Source organism: Bubalus kerabau, chromosome 3 (assembly GCF_029407905.1).
Source record: "Bubalus kerabau isolate K-KA32 ecotype Philippines breed swamp buffalo chromosome 3, PCC_UOA_SB_1v2, whole genome shotgun sequence".
Lineage (NCBI taxonomy): Eukaryota > Metazoa > Chordata > Mammalia > Artiodactyla > Bovidae > Bubalus > Bubalus kerabau.
The window spans coordinates 105,136,647-105,154,535 of NC_073626.1; the positions used below are offsets into that span (position 1 = coordinate 105,136,647).

At 35.8% G+C, this 17,889-nt stretch overlaps 1 long non-coding RNA gene across 17 annotated transcripts in view; it reads right to left on the reverse strand.

The window, feature by feature from the left end:
* Positions 1–17,889, reverse strand: part of LOC129646466 (uncharacterized) — a 367,507-nt gene that overhangs the window by 85,795 nt on the left and 263,823 nt on the right. The window contains exon 6 of one of the 17 annotated variants that reach the window (XR_008711958.1): positions 10,576–12,330. The exons of the other annotated variants lie outside the window; for them this stretch is intronic. This is a non-coding gene — a long non-coding RNA (uncharacterized LOC129646466). Of the gene's footprint in view, positions 1–10,575; positions 12,331–17,889 lie in introns of those variants that run through there. 17 annotated transcript variants of the gene reach the window in all.

Sequence of the window (17,889 nt, forward strand, 5' to 3'; positions counted from 1 at the left end):
TTAAAAGCAAAATATATATTTGTACTGAGAAAGAAATTGACAACATTTCTTCTGCATTATGTATGGGTTACATTTTTAATATTGACTGTAGTTTTTATTCTCAATTATATGTCTGTGAGAAAGGAAATTAAATTGGATATAATAAGTTGCGTATTGTCATAAATTCTGTCAGTGCAAAAAGAGTCTCTGTAGCCAAATTTAAGAGAAAATATTTTTGCATCTTAAACACAAATAACAATTTTACTTTTGTGTTTTCAGAGATGAATTTATATAGTTGAGATGTCTTTGGTGTCTGTGTAAAGCAAGTAACAAATTAGAAATGAAAATAAACGTCTTTTCTTCAAATGCCAGGGACCTCATCTGTATTTTTGTTCCTTTAAGCTTTTTTGCTCACTGATATGGGAGTCTGAGTCAATAAATAATTCTTTATCCTCACACCTGTAGTCTGAACTTGCTGCCATAGTTAAAAATTTATAATTTTCCTGTATACTGTCAAAACTCAGTCCAGAAACTAAAGACACATTTGCCTTCATTCACCATAGCATTCAAAATATTCATTTCCTTTAGGCAGTGTTTCAAAATTTGAGGTCAGCATGAGTGAAACAATTTTTAATGTTCTTTTAATTCTCTGTTGTCACCTATCCTGGTTCTTCTGTCTTCAGGTTTCACAATGAAGGTCCCTGAACAGAACTCTATGAATACTTAAAAGGCCAAGTTTCTAAAGCTACACCAGGCTAGCAAGAGGTGCTACATTCAAATAAGCTCTCTGATATATGGGTGACAGGCAAGAACTAAATTGGCAGTATTTGCTGAATGATCAAAACCCATAGGGGGCAGGGTTCCACCTGGCTGGGCTCCTATATGGGAGTAAACTCAGGGACCAGCCTACATGAAATGAAACGGGCTGTAAGGGAACAGCCAAAGTGACTGCACATTTTGTGTTCAATGACCGTATGGTTTTCATTATCTTGTTCTCGACGAAGAATTCATCCAAAGAACAACCAAATGAAAGCAATGTGTAAACCATGTCAACCCATCCTTGGATGAACGCATCACATTTGCTCTGTTATCTACTGGTAAGTGTAAAAGTGGGGAAATTGAAGAGGAAGAAGTAGGAAAAATAAAGCTAGTGAAAAAGAAGGTATGGTAAAGGCAAGAGGAAAGAAATGTATCAGCTATTCAGCTGTCTCATTATGTAGCTTCCCACACTCACCAAAGATGTAATTCATCCTGCAGGTGCAAACATTGTTAGCTTTCTCATGGACTCTTGACGGATGGACCGGATGTACGTTTCCTTACCCCAGATGCTCTTTAAGAACAACGGCAATGAGATAGAGGATTGTGTGCACCTGAATCAGCACATTCACTGAGTCTTATTTGTCTCCCTTCTTGTTTTAAGAACAAGTAGTGTTGTGCACAGAGCAACAAAAACTAGGCAGAGGATTTTTTCTTTCAGTACAGAAAGATGGCCAATCTAAACACCTTTTGGAGTCACTTCTTTATAATTGTTCTGAGATAAATATGAATTACTGCCCTGATTACTCATCACCAAGAGGCACATTAGTGGGTAATTATCAGAACACATGGCACTAGCACATCCAATAATAAAATTCATCCTTATGTTTTCCACAAGATTTTCAAGAATTTGAGATGGGTTTTTTCCCTATAAAGTGAGAAAAAAACAGATATATTTAAGTTATTTGAATGAATAGGTAATATATTAGAAATGGGGACATTCATTATAACTGAATCAGTGTCCTCATCCTCTCTCATTAGCTCCCACCAACTTCGAGGATTCCAAAATCCCAAACACAACTGACTCTTTTCGGGCTGAAGTTCCATTGACTCTTGGCAAAAAGCAACTTCCTGGTTCAAAGAAAAAAGGCTTACAAAAAACTCACAAGGCTTCTTAGACATCAAATGGGTCTTACGAAACCACATTTTGATGAGCTAAGTGTAAATGAATCAGAAACACATGGATTAAATTTCCCTTGAAATACACATGGGTTTGAAAATCAAGGAAAAAGTGTTTAGCCAAATGTGTTTTGGGTTTCCTTGAACTGAAAACATTTGAAAAAAGCTGAGGCATTTGCTAAACCCTAATACACTGTTGTGTTTGCTCAAACCTCCTCTAAATCAATTAAATTTCCACGAGGCTTCCTTCATTCCCTTGTGGTTTGCCTTGTCACCTCCGTCTTGACACTTTATAGACCAAACTGAATTCCCATTGAAAAAATAGACTGTTGTTCTAGATCTACTTAAATATGAAGTAGCTATTAAAACACCCAGTGAATCAGAGACATTAAAGGACAGAAAAGCACCCATTAGGTCATGTTCTATCCTGAGGTTGGGGAACATGCACTCATGGCTCTCTAGTGCTTTATCAAGTGTAGTTTTAAATGTCTCAAGTGACAGGACGTCCACCACCTCCCTTGGGAAAATACTGTGCATTCTAATAGATTTTGCCATTAGGAACTGTGCCTAAGTGTATAACAGAGGCACAGTGGAATGTCTGGTGGGAAAGATGGTCTTATGGATAATTAACTCTTTCACTACTCAATATCAATCACCTGCAGCATGTTCAGGACTAAAGAATGCGCTATGATATGTGTGTATATTACTAGTTTTCATTCAAAAAACAATATTTGGTTAATGGTATAAAATTAGGCATATGGTAATAAAATCAAGTTTCACAATTAATAAATCCATCACAATAAAACTAGGGAATGTCATAAATATTTTCTCTTGACTAACAATGTTATTTTAACATTCTTGAAAATGTGTGACTTGAAGACTTAAGATTCTTTTTATTTAAATTAGGAAATGATTTCCAATGGCACCAAACAGAACCTAAACACATATAATATCTGTGTATATATTTTATTATGTATAAGATCCCTAAAACTGCCTTCCTTCTGCTAATATCTTTTCTTTAAACCTCTTCACAGAATATTGAACTTATTTTCCATTTCTGCTGCTCCTAAGGAAGGAAATGCATTTGTGAGGAAATATCTATTTGTCTTTCTAGATAAAAAGCACAACCTAGCTTTCAATATAGCTAACATGTTTTCAGAGCTCTTATGGCGAGTTTACATTAATTTGCTCTAGATCTCATTCTACTTACAAATGAGTTATAAGTCACATAATGACTTACATGGCCTGTCATATTGTTACTATGCTGACCTTTTCAAAATTCTGCATTGTGAACAGCTGACAGGCATACCTCTTCCATGCCAGTTACTTCAACCTATAAAACTTAACCACTGAAGTGGCAAGAAGAATCAGGTAAGGGGAATGGGAAACTGCACAATATTCTTGTCTTCTCTTTATAACCTCTCTCAGACATGGGGTGGCTTTTCATGTTTCACACAATCTTTTCTTTTCTTTTTAAAAATGAGCATTTTCCTCTCCTTTTTACCTTGTCCCTCATATTATCTTACTCCTTTGCAAGCATTTCTCTGTCAGTCATCTAAAGGGAACCTCTATGGAGTTGAGACTTTTATGTCTATGTTGCTTTCTCTCTTTTACTATTTGAGGATCTGGGTGGGAAAGTACAGATTGAGTTGAATAAATATTTTTAAAACTTTATATTCATTTGATTATTATCATACTTTATCACTTTAGACTGTCTTTCTTCTGGATATTTTAAATAATATTTAAAGTTGTGGACTTACTTTTTGATTACTGCATTTGGCAGCTAATAACACTCACCATGAGCAAAGGAGCTGGATCATTTTCCTCCCTCACACTAAAATGTGAAGTGTCTCCACCCAGATTGTTTATATTACCACTGCAGCTCTGGTCATCATGGTCTTTTCCTGCAACAAATCTAGCTTTATTTTTTAATTTTTTTTCTTTAATCTTTCCTTATAAGTCAATCCTGTGGCTCTTTAATAAGTATGTTATTTTTCTCTTCATTTCCCCTAATGTTTTTCCTTTCTCTCTTGCTTAAGGGAATTGCTGTTAATGTTTAACATTTTTTAATTCTGCTTTTAAAAGGGGATATTAGATTTTTTAGTATTTAGGATGATTTAAATTCATAACAAGTTTTTCATGGGAAATATTGAAAAATACATTTATAATCACCATATGATAGTAACCAGGACCAAAAAGGGAGAGAACTGCTGTTTCCTTTTTTCTTTAAAAAGTATTTAATATTGAAATGATTATACACACAGAGTAAGAACAATATTCTGAGTCATATTATTGAGCTCTGTATTCTAATCTGAATTTAAGTTTGTAAGTTAGGGGTAATTATGTTACTATCTAGAAATCCTTTAAATTATGTCTCATATTCAAAAAGACTGAGAAATAAAAGGCTCAGTTCTTCAGGTAGAGTTAACATTTTAGACTATAGTAAGGATATGGTGCACGCTGCCATATTATGGCAGCTTGTTCTTTTCATTACAGGCAAAAGTAAAACCAGATTCACTAATGCATTCAATGCAATACCTTAGCCTTACACAAGGTAGTGAATCTATCAAAAGGAGCTGATAGTGAGGCTTTGCTCAACTAAATTCAACTACATATATTTGCTTTCTAATTTCAAATCCTGAAAGATGATGCTGTGAAAATTCTGCACTCAATATGCCAGCAAATTTGGAAAACTCAGCAGTGGCCACAGGACTGGAAAAGGTCAGTTTTCATTCCAATCCCAAAGAAAAGCAATTCCAAAGAATGTTCAAACAACCACACATTGCACTCATCTCACATTCTAGTAAAGTAATGCTTAAAATTCTCCAAGCCAGGGTTCAGCAATACGTGACCGTGAACTTCCTGATGTTCAAGCTGGTTTTAGAAAAGGCAGAGGAACCAGAAATCAAATTGCCAACATCCGCTGGATCATCAAAAAAGCAAGAGAGTTCCAGAAAAACATCTATTTCTGCTTTATTGACTATGCTAAAGCCTTTGACTGTGTGAATCACAATCAACTGTGGGAAATCCTGAAAGAGATGGGAATACCAGACCACCTCACTTGCTTCTTGAGAAATCTGTATGCAGGTCAAGAAGCAACAGTCAGAACTGGACATGGAACAACAGACTGGTTCCAAATAGGAAAAGGAGTAGGTCAAGGCTGTATATTGTCACCCTGCTTATTTAACTTATACGCAGAATACATCATGAGGAACGCTGGGCTGGAGGAAGCACAAGCTGGAATCAAGGTTGCTGGGAGAAATATCAATAACCTCAGATATGCAGATGACACCACCCTTATGGCAAAAAGTGAAGAAGAACTAAAGAGCCTCTTGATGAAAGTGAAAGAGCAGAGTGAAAAAGTTGGCTTAAAGCTCAACATTCAGAAAACTAAGATCACAGCATCCAGTCCCATCACTTCATGGCAAATAGATAGGGAAACAGCGGAATCAGAGGCTGACTTTATTTTGGGGGGCTCAAAAATCACTGCAGATGGTGACTGCAGCCATGAAATTAAAAGACACTTCCTCCTTGGAAGGAAAGTTATGACCAACCTAGACAGCATATTGAAAAGCAGAGACATTACTTTGCCAACAAAGGTCCATCTAGTCAAGGCTATGGTTTTTCCAGTCGTCATGTATGGATGTGAGAATTGGACTGTGAAGAAAGCTGAGCACTGAAGAATTGATGCTTTTGAACTGTGGTGTTGAAGACTCTTGAGAGTCCCTTGGACTGCAAGGAGATCTAAGCAGTCCATCCTAAAGGAGATCAGTCCTGGGTGTTCATTGGAGGGACTGATGTTGAGGCTGAAACTCCAATACTTTGGCCACCTCATGCGAAGAGCTGACTCATTTTAAAAGACCCTTATGCTGGGAAAGATTGAGGGCAGGAGGAGAACGGTACGACAAAGGATGAGATGGTTAGATGGCATCACCGACTCAATGGACGTGGTTTTGGGTGGACTCCGGGAGTTGGTGATGGACAGCGAGGCCTCGCGTGCTGCGGTTCATGGGTCACAAAGCGTCGGAAACGACTGAGTGACTGAACTGCACTGCTATACAATGGCTACCTTTGTATCAAGGCTTTCCAGGTGGTACTAGTGGTAAAGAATCTGCCTGCTAATACAGGATACATAAGAGACAGGGGTTTGGTTCCTCAGTTGGGAAGATCCTCTGGAGCAGGGCATGGCAACCCACTCCAGTAATCTTCCTGGAGAATCCCATGGACAGAGGAGCTTGGTAAGCTGCAATCCATAGGGTTACAAAGAGTCAGACACAACTGAAGCGACTTCATATGCACCTTTAATCAGAGTCACTATGCAGTTCTTAATAAACACATCAAATGAGTCATTATCTGAGAGAGAATTCAAATTCAAGATTTGTTTCTTTAAAAGTGCTTTTACTCTCTTACAAATGTATGTTATTTCAAAAAGAGATATTAATAAATCTTTGAAAGCCAACTTTTTCTATGCTATGATCATTCCATAGACATTGGGAGAGAGAAAATATTTATAAAGCATTTAATGATGAGTAATTCACAAGGAAATAATTATAAATATAAGTCCAACAAATTGGCAATTGTTTGCATTTCAAATTAGAAATCACATGAAATGAGGCACTGCTCTGTTTTGCTTCATGAGCATTTTAGGGAAAGCTATTCCTACCTACAAATTGTGAGGCTCACATGGAGATCTAGCTGATAGAACATTAGTTTGGGAGTCTGGATTGCATAAAGTCTCTCCTGGCTCTATCAGACCTCACTGTGTGGCCTGATAGAATTTACTCTTAATTTTCTGTATTTGTTTCCTCATCAGTGCAACTGGGAATAAAAATACTTTTTTAAATTGTTAAAGATATCAGTGATCAAGCATACTAACAATTTATTGGGATCAAATCATGTTTTTACAATAAACATATTTTCCCTAAAGTAATTGATATTCCTAATAGACTCAGTTCTATCTAGACTTTGTAGACAATCATACACATCTACTTAAGAGATGAGAGTATTTATTTGAAGAGATAATAGGACTGACCCAGCAACATATGGGTATCAGAAAATCTTTCTAATACCTTGTTTATAGAAATGGTCAACAAATACTACTTAATATGACCCTCTGATGTTCAAGCAAATCACAGACTTTCCTTGCTTGCTAACCCCTTCAAGATGCTGTCAGCATATATGCTTGTCCTTATCCTACATGCAGCATCAAAAAGCAAATAAAGTAAAGGTATTAAGTCTCCACTCAATAGGCATGCTTAAAAGTCACAAAAAAGCAGACTTAATTGCATCTTCAGCTAACGGAATGATGAATGATGAGTGAATGGGGAGGGAGCTAGGTTAGCATATGCAAAATCATGCCAGCCCTAAATCAGTTTGAAATTTGGTGTTTTCACACACATAGGCAATCCAATATCAAAATGTAAATCATATGAAAATGCATACATGACTAATGGGATTTGTGATTGTGCTTTACTCCATGTGTAGTTCATGTCTGTACTCCATGCACAGACAGTAAGAGTGTTGAATCTTTTGTTGGGGGGGGAGGTTGGAATCATATACCTAGTTTGCTCAGAGAGTCTAAACTCACATTTGTTGTCCCTGCTTCCTGTTAGCATTGTCCTAGATTTTTAATTCACAAGCAATGCATTATTACTCATTGTTGCATTCAAATACATCGAGATGGTTTGTTACAACTCTACCTTTCAGTCATTCAGCCACTGCAGATATATATATATATATATATATATATATATATATATATATATATACACACACACACACATACACACACACATACATACACATATATATAACTTTGATATGTAATAATTACTATATATCATATGTGTTTCTTAAATTTCTTTTGGCTTTTTTGCCTTTTTCTATAAATAAAAATTATTTTTTAAAATATTCTTAATGGAAAGCTATTGATTTTTATATGCCAAGAATGAGGATGAAATTTTAACTTGCACAAAATACTTAGTTATTATTCACTATAGGGATTTTAATGAAATCACTGAAAACATGAGAAAATAAGATGCAACTCTTTTGGAAAAGCTTCAGCATGTACTTCAAAAGGTAGTAATGTATAGATAACTTGCCAAAGATGATACTTTAAAAGATGTAATTAAAGAAGGTAGGTTTTTATATCACTCTTAAAAGAACATGTTTCATTTAGATCAAGTAAATATTATTAATTTTGCTCCTGCTTAAGTCCAAAATTTCTAGTGCACATAAAAAAGGTAAAGTGATAGCTGTTTATGTATTAACTCTTTTACCAGAACTTTACAGATGGTAAATTATATTAATTTTATATCCTTGTTATCAGGTGTTTTAAATCAACATGTTAATTCCAATAATGGTTCTATATTTTAATGCTATTTATAAAATCAAAGTAAAGAATAGGGTAGTTTATTTTGCTGAAATGAAACATCTGACATTGTAAATTTAGTTTAAAAAGGTTAAAAATAAATAAAAAATTATTTTATTTTGTAAAGATAGCATAAGTATATATATATTGGTGAAAAAAGTTATGTTAAAAATATTCTTGCTAAATTAGGAAGCTTATGGAACAGAAATATACTTGGAGTTAGTTGTGGTGAACAAATATTTTATCCTTTTGTTTCCAAACAAACAGAAAATCTCTAATTAAAATAGAAGTAGGTGTGGTCAAGATTTAGAGTTAAAAAAAAATCTGTAAAGTAGGATTAGCTGAAATACAGAATTTTTGTGATGAAGTTAATAATGAATAATTTAAAAAGTAACTTGGTAGTACATGCTTTCTCTTTTTGTTTTCCATCAACAAACAGATTTTAGAAATGGTTTACCCATTGAAGAACTGCTTCATAAGTCAACCTAAGTACTCTAAAAATGGTATTAAAACTCATATTTTTTGTATCACTGTGTTAAAAATAAGAATAGATACAGAAAAAAATTCTAAAATTTGTATAGAACCACAAAAGATCTCTAATAGCTATAGCAATCTTAAGAAAGAAGAATAAAGGTGAAGGTGTCACAATTTCTGATTTAAAACTATCAAGCTTCAGTAATCAAAGCACTTTGGTATTGGCATAAAAGACATACATATAGATCAATGTAACAGAACAGAGAAACTCAAAATAAACTCACACATATATCGTCAACTAATTTAGGACAAAGGAGTCAAGGATATAAAATACAACGAAAATATACAATGTGGAAAGGATAGTCTCTTCAAAATGATGTTGGGAAAACTGGACAGTCACATGCAAGACAGAAATTGGACCCCATTTTTTTGCCATACACAAAAATCAACTCAAAATGAAAGAACAACTTGAACAAAAGACCTGAAACCATAAAACTACCAGAAGACAATGTCAAGTAAGCTCCTTGACATTGGTCTTGGCTTAATTTTTATAACTGATACCAAAGTAAAGGCAATAAAGGCAAAAACAAACAATTAGGATTACATCAAACTAAATAGCTCTGCACAGCAAAGGTAACCATTAGCAAAATGTAAAGGCTACTTACTTATCCAATGGGATAAAACATCTGCAAATCATATTTATGATAAGAGGTTAATACCCAAAATATATAAAGAACTCATGCACTCAATAGCAATAAAACAAACAAGTCCCTTAAAAATGTGAAAATCTAAATAAATAGTTTTCCAAAGAAGACATAAAATGGTCAACAAATGAGAAGGTCATCATCACTAATCACAGAAATGCAGATCAAACCTCCAGTGAGCTATCAACTCACACCTGTTAAAAGGGACAGCATCAGAAAGACAAAAGACGAGTATTGGGCAAATGGAGAAAAGAAAACATTGTGCCCTGTTGGTGGAAATGTAAATGGGTGCATCCACCTTTTAAAAAAAATAGGAAGAAAGAAATTAAAATTTATCCTTGTGATAACAATGGGAAAACAGAGAAATTTAAATAGTGAATACCCAAACAGCCTGCACTATTTAATTTTTAAATCCAGAGACTGGGCTGCAAAATAACTTGGGAAAAAAAAATATGGAATTCCTTGTTTAAATTGAAATACTGTATATGGTGTATTGAAATGGAAAACAAACTAGAAAGCCGACAGTTTTACAGGGTTTAAATATGGTAAACAGTCACAAATAGCTAATGTGTTTGAAAAGTGTAGTCTTACAAAAAGAAATTTCAGATATTGGTTAAAGATAAGGTGAAAGAAACAAATGCAAGTACCTGTAAAAGTAGATAGTACTATGTATATATTTCTATAATAACAAAAATTAGAATCGAATATATTTCCTTTCTAGAATTTACCATGAGCTTATTAAGTACTTGAGTATCTGCTAATACGTCGTTTTCTCATTTAAAATTATTATGGTCCATGTATGCATGCTTATTCACTCAGTTGTGTCTGACCCTTTGTGACCCCATGGACCAAAGCCCACCAGGCTCCTCTGTCCATGAAATTTTCCAGGCAAGAATACTGGAGTGGGTTGCCATTTCCTACTCCATTGGTCTTCCCAACACAGGGACCAATCTGTGTCTCCTGTGTCTCTTGTATTGGCAGGCAGATTCTTTACCACTGAGCCACTTGGGAAGCCATTATGGTCCACAGAGAAGAGTAAATTAAATGCATTAACAATTTCGAATTGATTAATTAGAAAAAAAGAAACTTGGAAAAATGTTAGAGGTAATTTTATGAAGAACTTAAAAATAGAAAACCTTTGTGATGATATTCACACAACTCTGAAATCTATTTAAAAATACCAAATTATACACTTAAATGAATTTTTACAACATGTAAATTATACCTCAATAAAGCTGTTTAAAACATTTTTAAAAACCACATTAAGAAACAAAACACATTCTAGGGAACAAAACCAGTAACACAATAATGAAAATACACTAACAAAACTGATTGTGTTCATGAAAATGTGACAAAAATATTGTTCTACTTATGTTCCTTCATAATATTCAATAAATAAGTACTTTTGTTTTAATTGGTATAAATCTGTTATTTCATCTTTAAGAAAAAGGCTTATTTTTAAAATTATTCTTGAATAAACTACTGGTGTTTATGATGGAACTGTGGTTTTTGACCAATAAACAAACATTTCAAAATAATCTATAAACTTTGATGCTTTTAGCACCCCTTTTAACTCTTAAAGCTGTCGTAATTACAGTGATACAGTACCTGCTCTGACATGGTTTGCTTAGTGCTCCAATTTTCACAAAGTATAATTCTTTTAACTCTCATCACAACCTTAGGAAGCAAGTTATGATGGGAAAACAGAGCCCTAGAAAAGTGAAGTCACAGTCCCAGGTTGCATAGGTAACAACTGATGACATGCCCAGGAAGTTTGCCTCTGAAGCTGTGACTTACGTTGGTAACCACTGAACAAACATTCTCTTGAGTTCCTTAATCCACAGGCCATGTCTGTGACCTATATTTCTGTACTCAGATCACCAGCTCCTGCCTTTCTCTTCTGGTGGACAGTTTTGCTCTCAGGGATTTGTATTCAAATTATTTCTGCATTGCTGTTTTGGTTTATTGTGCCCCAGAAAGACTCACAGTTACAGTCACATTACTCTTCTGTCCCTGCTCCCTGCTTCCATATAAACATTTGGACAAAGTTAAGCACTAGTGAAATGAAGTTAAGTATTTGTAGGAACAGCAACCTGTACTATTTCAGTTGCTACTGAGATCTGTGTTCTGACTTAAACATCTCCACTTTAAAATTACATCTCATCATAACTTCATTACTCCACATCTATCTAAATGATGGGTAATGACATAAAGGTAAGATGATATCTAAACCGGAAGTGCTTTTAAATGTGCATACAGTTCTTCTCAGTCAGGAAAATGTTACTTTGCCTTCCTATGCTAAGTAGACAGGAAAATAGAGTAGGGTTATTCCTGTTGGAGAAGGAAATGGCAACCCACTCCAGTACTCTTGACTAGAAAATCCCATGGATGGAGGAGCCTGGTGTCCATGGGGCGACCCCATGGATTGCAAAGAGTCGGACACGACTGAGCGACTTCATTTTCACTTTATTCCTGTTAGTCCAGTTTAGTTCAGTCGCTCAGTCGTATCCAACTCTTTGTGATCCCATGGGCTGCAGCACGCCAGGCCTCCATGTCCATCACCAGCTCCCATGGTTTACTCAAACTCATGTCCATTGAGTGGGTGATGCCATCCAATCATATCATTCTCTGTCTTCCCCTTCCCTCCTGCCTTCAACCATTCCCAGCATCAGTGTCTTTTCAGTTGAATCAGTTCTTTGCAGCAGGTGGCCAAGGTGTTAGAGTTTCAGCTTCAGCATCAGTCTGTCCATTGAATATTCAGGACTGATCTCCTTTAGAATGGACTGGTTGGATCTCCCTGAAGTCCAAGGGACTCTCAAGAGTCTTCTCCAGCACCACAGCTCAAAAGCATCAATTCTTCAGTTCAGGCTCAAGGAATAGAGGGGAGGCAGCACAGTGAATTTCAGCATCCATCTTTACCTCTTCTAAGTTCATCAGCATAAATCTCCCCTCCACCAATCCTTACCCAACATTGTCCCAAAGGTAATTTCAGCCAGGTATATGTGCCATCCTTTATCAAAAAGACCAAGGATTGTATTTTGTACTGTATTTTCTTCTGATAGGAATGTCCAGTCTTCTTCCTGCTATACCTCTTGCTCCTCTTCAAAGATCTGGTACATGCCTACCTCCTCAGTGGAACTATCAATGCATTATAATTTAGTTCTACTAATACTAATAACACTTATTGCCTATGTTATACAATATAGCATTGAATTTACATGTATAAACTACTCATATGTAGATACATACATATCTATATATATACGCTGTTTTTAATTCCATATATTTATTCTTTTCTCCCCAGTAAACTATAAATTTTGTGAAAAGGAATGCTGTTAGATATATCTGCCTTTCCAACTATGCTTTTTATTTGGTTGATAGACTTTTATTCACTAGATTAAAAGGTTTGTTTCTTTTGATTTAAGTCATTCATTTGTTAACAAAAGTGGCTAGTATTATGATATACTTTATCTCCAGCTATTTGCCATATAGAACACAGAATAGGTTCTTCTTACATTCCAAATCACATTATAAGTTCATGAGTCTTAAATTCCACCTGGCCTAACATCTATCTTTATCTCCTGCAATTACACCGGAACTTAGCTGTTAACACTTCTGTTCCTTGAAGACATAGTAGCCATTGTCCAATGCATTGATGTGATAACGGCAACGACCCAGATTAGATTTCTGCATGGCAAGTCAAAGTATCAGACATGTTGCAACCATCTACTCCATACCTAACCTGATTAATTCAGTACTTCAGTGCTTCTTAAATTTCCTTTAAGTTAAGATCACATTTATGGCCATTTGAAGGGTTGAGAGGAAAGCACATGAAACAGCAACAACACATTGACAAGTGCATGAGAAGTGCTAAGAAGCAGAATCATAGTCTTCACCTTCTTTCTCCTCTCTTCCTTCTTTCTCAGAATCAAGTTTAGGAAAAACTCTCATCAATATATAATATCTTCTTTCTTCTGTCTATTGACAAGTGACTTTAAAAAGATAGTAGATAAATTCTGTTCTAAGAGTGAGACTCAGGACATAAGAAGAGTACCCATGTATTTGTATACCGCTTTAAAAGAAATCAGGATAAATCAGGTTAAAATGTCTTAGGCATCATTGCCACTCAGCAGTTCTATTTTATTAAACAATAAAATAGCAACATCTGCTGCTGCTGCTGCTGCTGCTAAGTCGCTTCAGTTGTGTCCAACTCTGTGCGACCCCATAGACGGTAGCCCACCAGGCTCCCCCATCCCTGGGATTCTCCTGGCAAGAACACTGGAGTGGGTTGCCATTTCCTTCTCCAATGCATGAAAGTGAAAAGTGAAAGTGAGGTCACTCAGTCGTGTCCAACTCTTAGCGACCCCATGGACTGCAGCCTACCAGGCTCCTCCATCCATGGTATTTTCCAGGCAAGAGTACTGGAGTGGGGTGCCATTGCCTTCTCCAAGCATCATCTAATACCTGCATAAAACATGCATGGAAAGGGAAATAAAATTCTCGGTTTTTTTCACTTAATACTTAATTCTCACTGGTGTACTTCTATGTTATGAAGATGTAGTATTTTGGAGGTCTCTATGGACATTTTAAAAAGACATAATTTTTGACATATTAATCATTTTAACATTAAAAATTTAGGTTTAAGGACCCATACGTTTATTACAAATCACAAAGATAAAGTTTTTATCTCACTTTGTTATTTTATTCTAACAATGTTGCAAAAATTTCTCTAACTCCTATGGCTTGTTATATAAGTACACATACATATATACCATTCTGAGTAATTTTTATATATATATATATATACACACACACACATATATATACTATGCATATCTTTACCATATTCATTTTATATAAGTGAAAACATGACATAATAAAATGATACTTTATATTACTTCAGTGAAGCAAATATTTGAATTATCTTGTTTGAATTAAGTTCTGCATTTGGCTTTCACCACCAAGTGTTTTGATTTATGTTACATTCATTGCACCATAGAAATTTCTAAAAGAAATGAAAGATGGAAGAACAGGACAGAGGATCTCCTTCTTGTAATAAGTCTATATAGTGATTCTATTACTGCTGTTTGTAGTATTAAGTCAAACATGACATTTTTAATATTAAAAATGTGATGTAGAGGTTTGGTTCCTTTAATTTTGCTAATTAGGCATTGTTATTAAGGCAAGTAATAGCTTTATTTGAATCTTCTTTGAAGGAAAATATACATCCATGATGCCTTTATAAATGGCTTTATGATCATCTTTGAAGTGTTTCTTATACCATCATTCTTTGCATTTTATTCCTAATACAAATACCACTCAAGCTCTTTCAGGAATGACTCCTGTGGGATTGAGAATAATGTCACAGCCTTCTCTGGACAGTGTATAGACTCTCCGCAAGACATGTAGTTCAATTTGGTCCACTTTAGATGAGCAATGAGCAGCTATATGTGAAGGAGGTAGAAGAGCTTACTTAAATTGCTGTGTGACACAGAAGACTTACATATTTGGGTACTAAGAACTGATGCTTTCACATTGTGGTGCTGGAGAAGATTCTTGAGAGCCTCTTGGACAGCAAAGAGATCAAACCAGTCAATCCTAAAGGATATCAACTCTGAATATTCATTAGAAGGACTGATGCTAAAGCTGAAACTCAAATATTTTGACCACCTGATAGGAAAAGCCAACTTACTGGAAAAGACCATGATGCTGGGAAAGATTGAGGGCAGGAGGAGAAGAGGGTGCCAGAGGATGAGATGGTTGGATGGCATCTCTGACTCAATGGACATGAGTTTGGGCAAAGTGAAGGACAGGGAAGCCTGGCATGCTACACTTCATGGGGTCTCAAAGAGTTGGACACAACTTAGAAACTGAACAACATCAACAAGAGCCACGAGTGGAAAGCTATCTTGGGATTGGATTATAGAAGAAATCCATTGGCAAAATGATTAATTAAATTAATCAGCATTTTTTTAGTGGAAAAGTAAAAGTAATAAACATAATGCCAAGCAGATTCATTGCACAAGTATAGAATGGAAATGGAAACCAGAATAAAAGAGGTGTGCACATTTCCATAAAACTATACTCCCAAGGGATCCTCTACTGCCATATCCTGTGATGTTGGAGAAGACTCTTGAGAGTCCCTTGGACTGCAAGGAGATCCAACCAGTCCATTCTGAAGGAGATCAGCCCTGGGATTTCTTTGGAAGGAATGATGCTAAAGCTGAAACTCCAGTACTTTGGCCACCTCATGTGAAGAGTTGACTCATTGGAAAAGACTCTGATGCTGGGAGGGATTGGGGGCAGGAGGAGAAAGGGACGACAGAGGATGAGATGGCTGGATGGCATCACTGACTCGATGGATGTGAGTTTGAGTGAACTCCAGGAGCTAGTGATGGACAGGGAGGCCTGGCGTGCTGTGATTCACGGGGTCGCAAAGAGTCGGACACGACTGAGCGACTGAACTGAACTGAACTGAGGGATTATGTGAGTGACATGTTGATTGGTTTCTATTAGGATAGATCCAGGAACACTTTCATAAGCATAAGGCTTGTCACTAAATTGAAAGTTAGCAAAAGGCAGACAGAGAACCTGGTGCTTCATAAAGTGAAGGAAAAAAGACAAGAGTCAATATTCATAGTGACAAAAGCACTACAGTGTTCATTCTTCTGGTTTGAATCCTTATGTTTAAAGCTTCTTTCATTGATGCAGCATGAAAGGTGACTGACCAGCTTTGCAAAGGCAAGGTACCTAGCCCACGGGTCCTTCAACACGGGTCTTTGGACTTGTTAGTCTAACATCAAAATAGTTGTTCTGTGAGGTTGTAGAGGAAAGATTAACTTAAAACCCAGTTTTCTGGTACCTGATCCCATCGATTCTGGCTCTGTAAGTATGTCTGGGATGAGGCATAGGAATCTGCTTTATTTTTGTTGTGTTTGTTTGGTTGTTTTGTTGTTGTCGTTCTAAGGTATGCCTTAACTGAGAGATGTTACCAGGTAATGCTTTCCTAAAATTGATAGTTGTTCTTAAACTTTAGAGTGTATTATAATCACCTGTAGTAACTTGGTAACCCATATATTACCCAAGTATTTACATTTTGGCAAGTTCCAAGGTAACTTGGAACCATACCAATGTTTTTGGTCCAGGGATCAAGAAGTGGAAAAACACTTGTGTAGAGTGGTTACATATTCAAAAAACTGTAAAGCTTCCCCCCCCAAAATTGTTTTCATCAATCAGGATAAAACAATCTGCCTGCTAATACAGGAGATGCAGCTTCGATCCCTGGGTCAGGAAGATCCCCCGGCGAAGGAAATGGCAACCCAATCCAGCATTTTTGCCTGGGAAATTCCATGGACAGAGCCTGGTGGGCTACAGTTCATGGAGTCACAAAAGAGTCAGATACAACTTAGTGACTAAACAGCAACATCAATAAGAAATGAGGAGTCTGTATGAATTAGAGAGCATATTCAACCTAAATATATGTATAATACAGTTCATTTTAAAATACTTAACTGACCAGTTTTAAAATTCTCTAAAGGAAAATTTTCTCTGTGCTCTTATATGTGTGACTTATAGCTCTGTGATTTCAGATTAAGCATGGATTTCTGTGAATCATGGAGATTTTATTCATTCATTTACTCAACAAATACTTATTAACTGCTTTTTGTCAGGTAGTATTTTTGGCAGATGGGATATATCAGTAAACAAAATAGGAAAAAAGTCCCCTCATGAACAATTTTGAACAGAACCAATGTGCTTCAATGTATTTAGTTTAAAGCTAAAATACAAATAATCTTGAATTCTGATTTACTTAATAGTTAAAACTTCCAAGAAAGCAACCACTGAATAGCTATCCAAAAATAAACTAAGTCTCATAATTTTTAAAGAGATTACTTATATTGTTTAGTTCATTTAATTGCCAGAAAAAAAGAATAGCTTGTCTGAAAATTCTAAGGTATAAATGTAAACACTATTTGGGGAATACCAAATCTTAGCACCCTTTATCAAATGTACAGAAAAGTGGTTTATAAGACCTTGAGGGAGATAACAGATGCCAGGAGTACAAACAGGATTATATAATACAGCTATTTTCAAGTAAGGGTTAACAAGAAGCTTCTGAAAAATACCAAGCCTGGCTACCCTCCACCTCCCAGAGTTGTGTTTTCCTTCATTCTGGATGGGCTCAGGCATCCGTGGTTTCAAAGGCTTCCCAAGTGATTCTAATGTGTAACTGATTGAGAACCACTAATAGAGAGTCATCCGTTCATTTGTTAAGAAATTTCTATTGTAACCTACTATAAGCAAGTGTTAGAATATACACACTCACGAAGGAAACATGCGGAATATATCCTCACAAGTATATGCATAGTTCTTTAGTATTTTAAGGAACTATAAAAATGGATAGCCCTTTACTGGGATGGGTCTGAG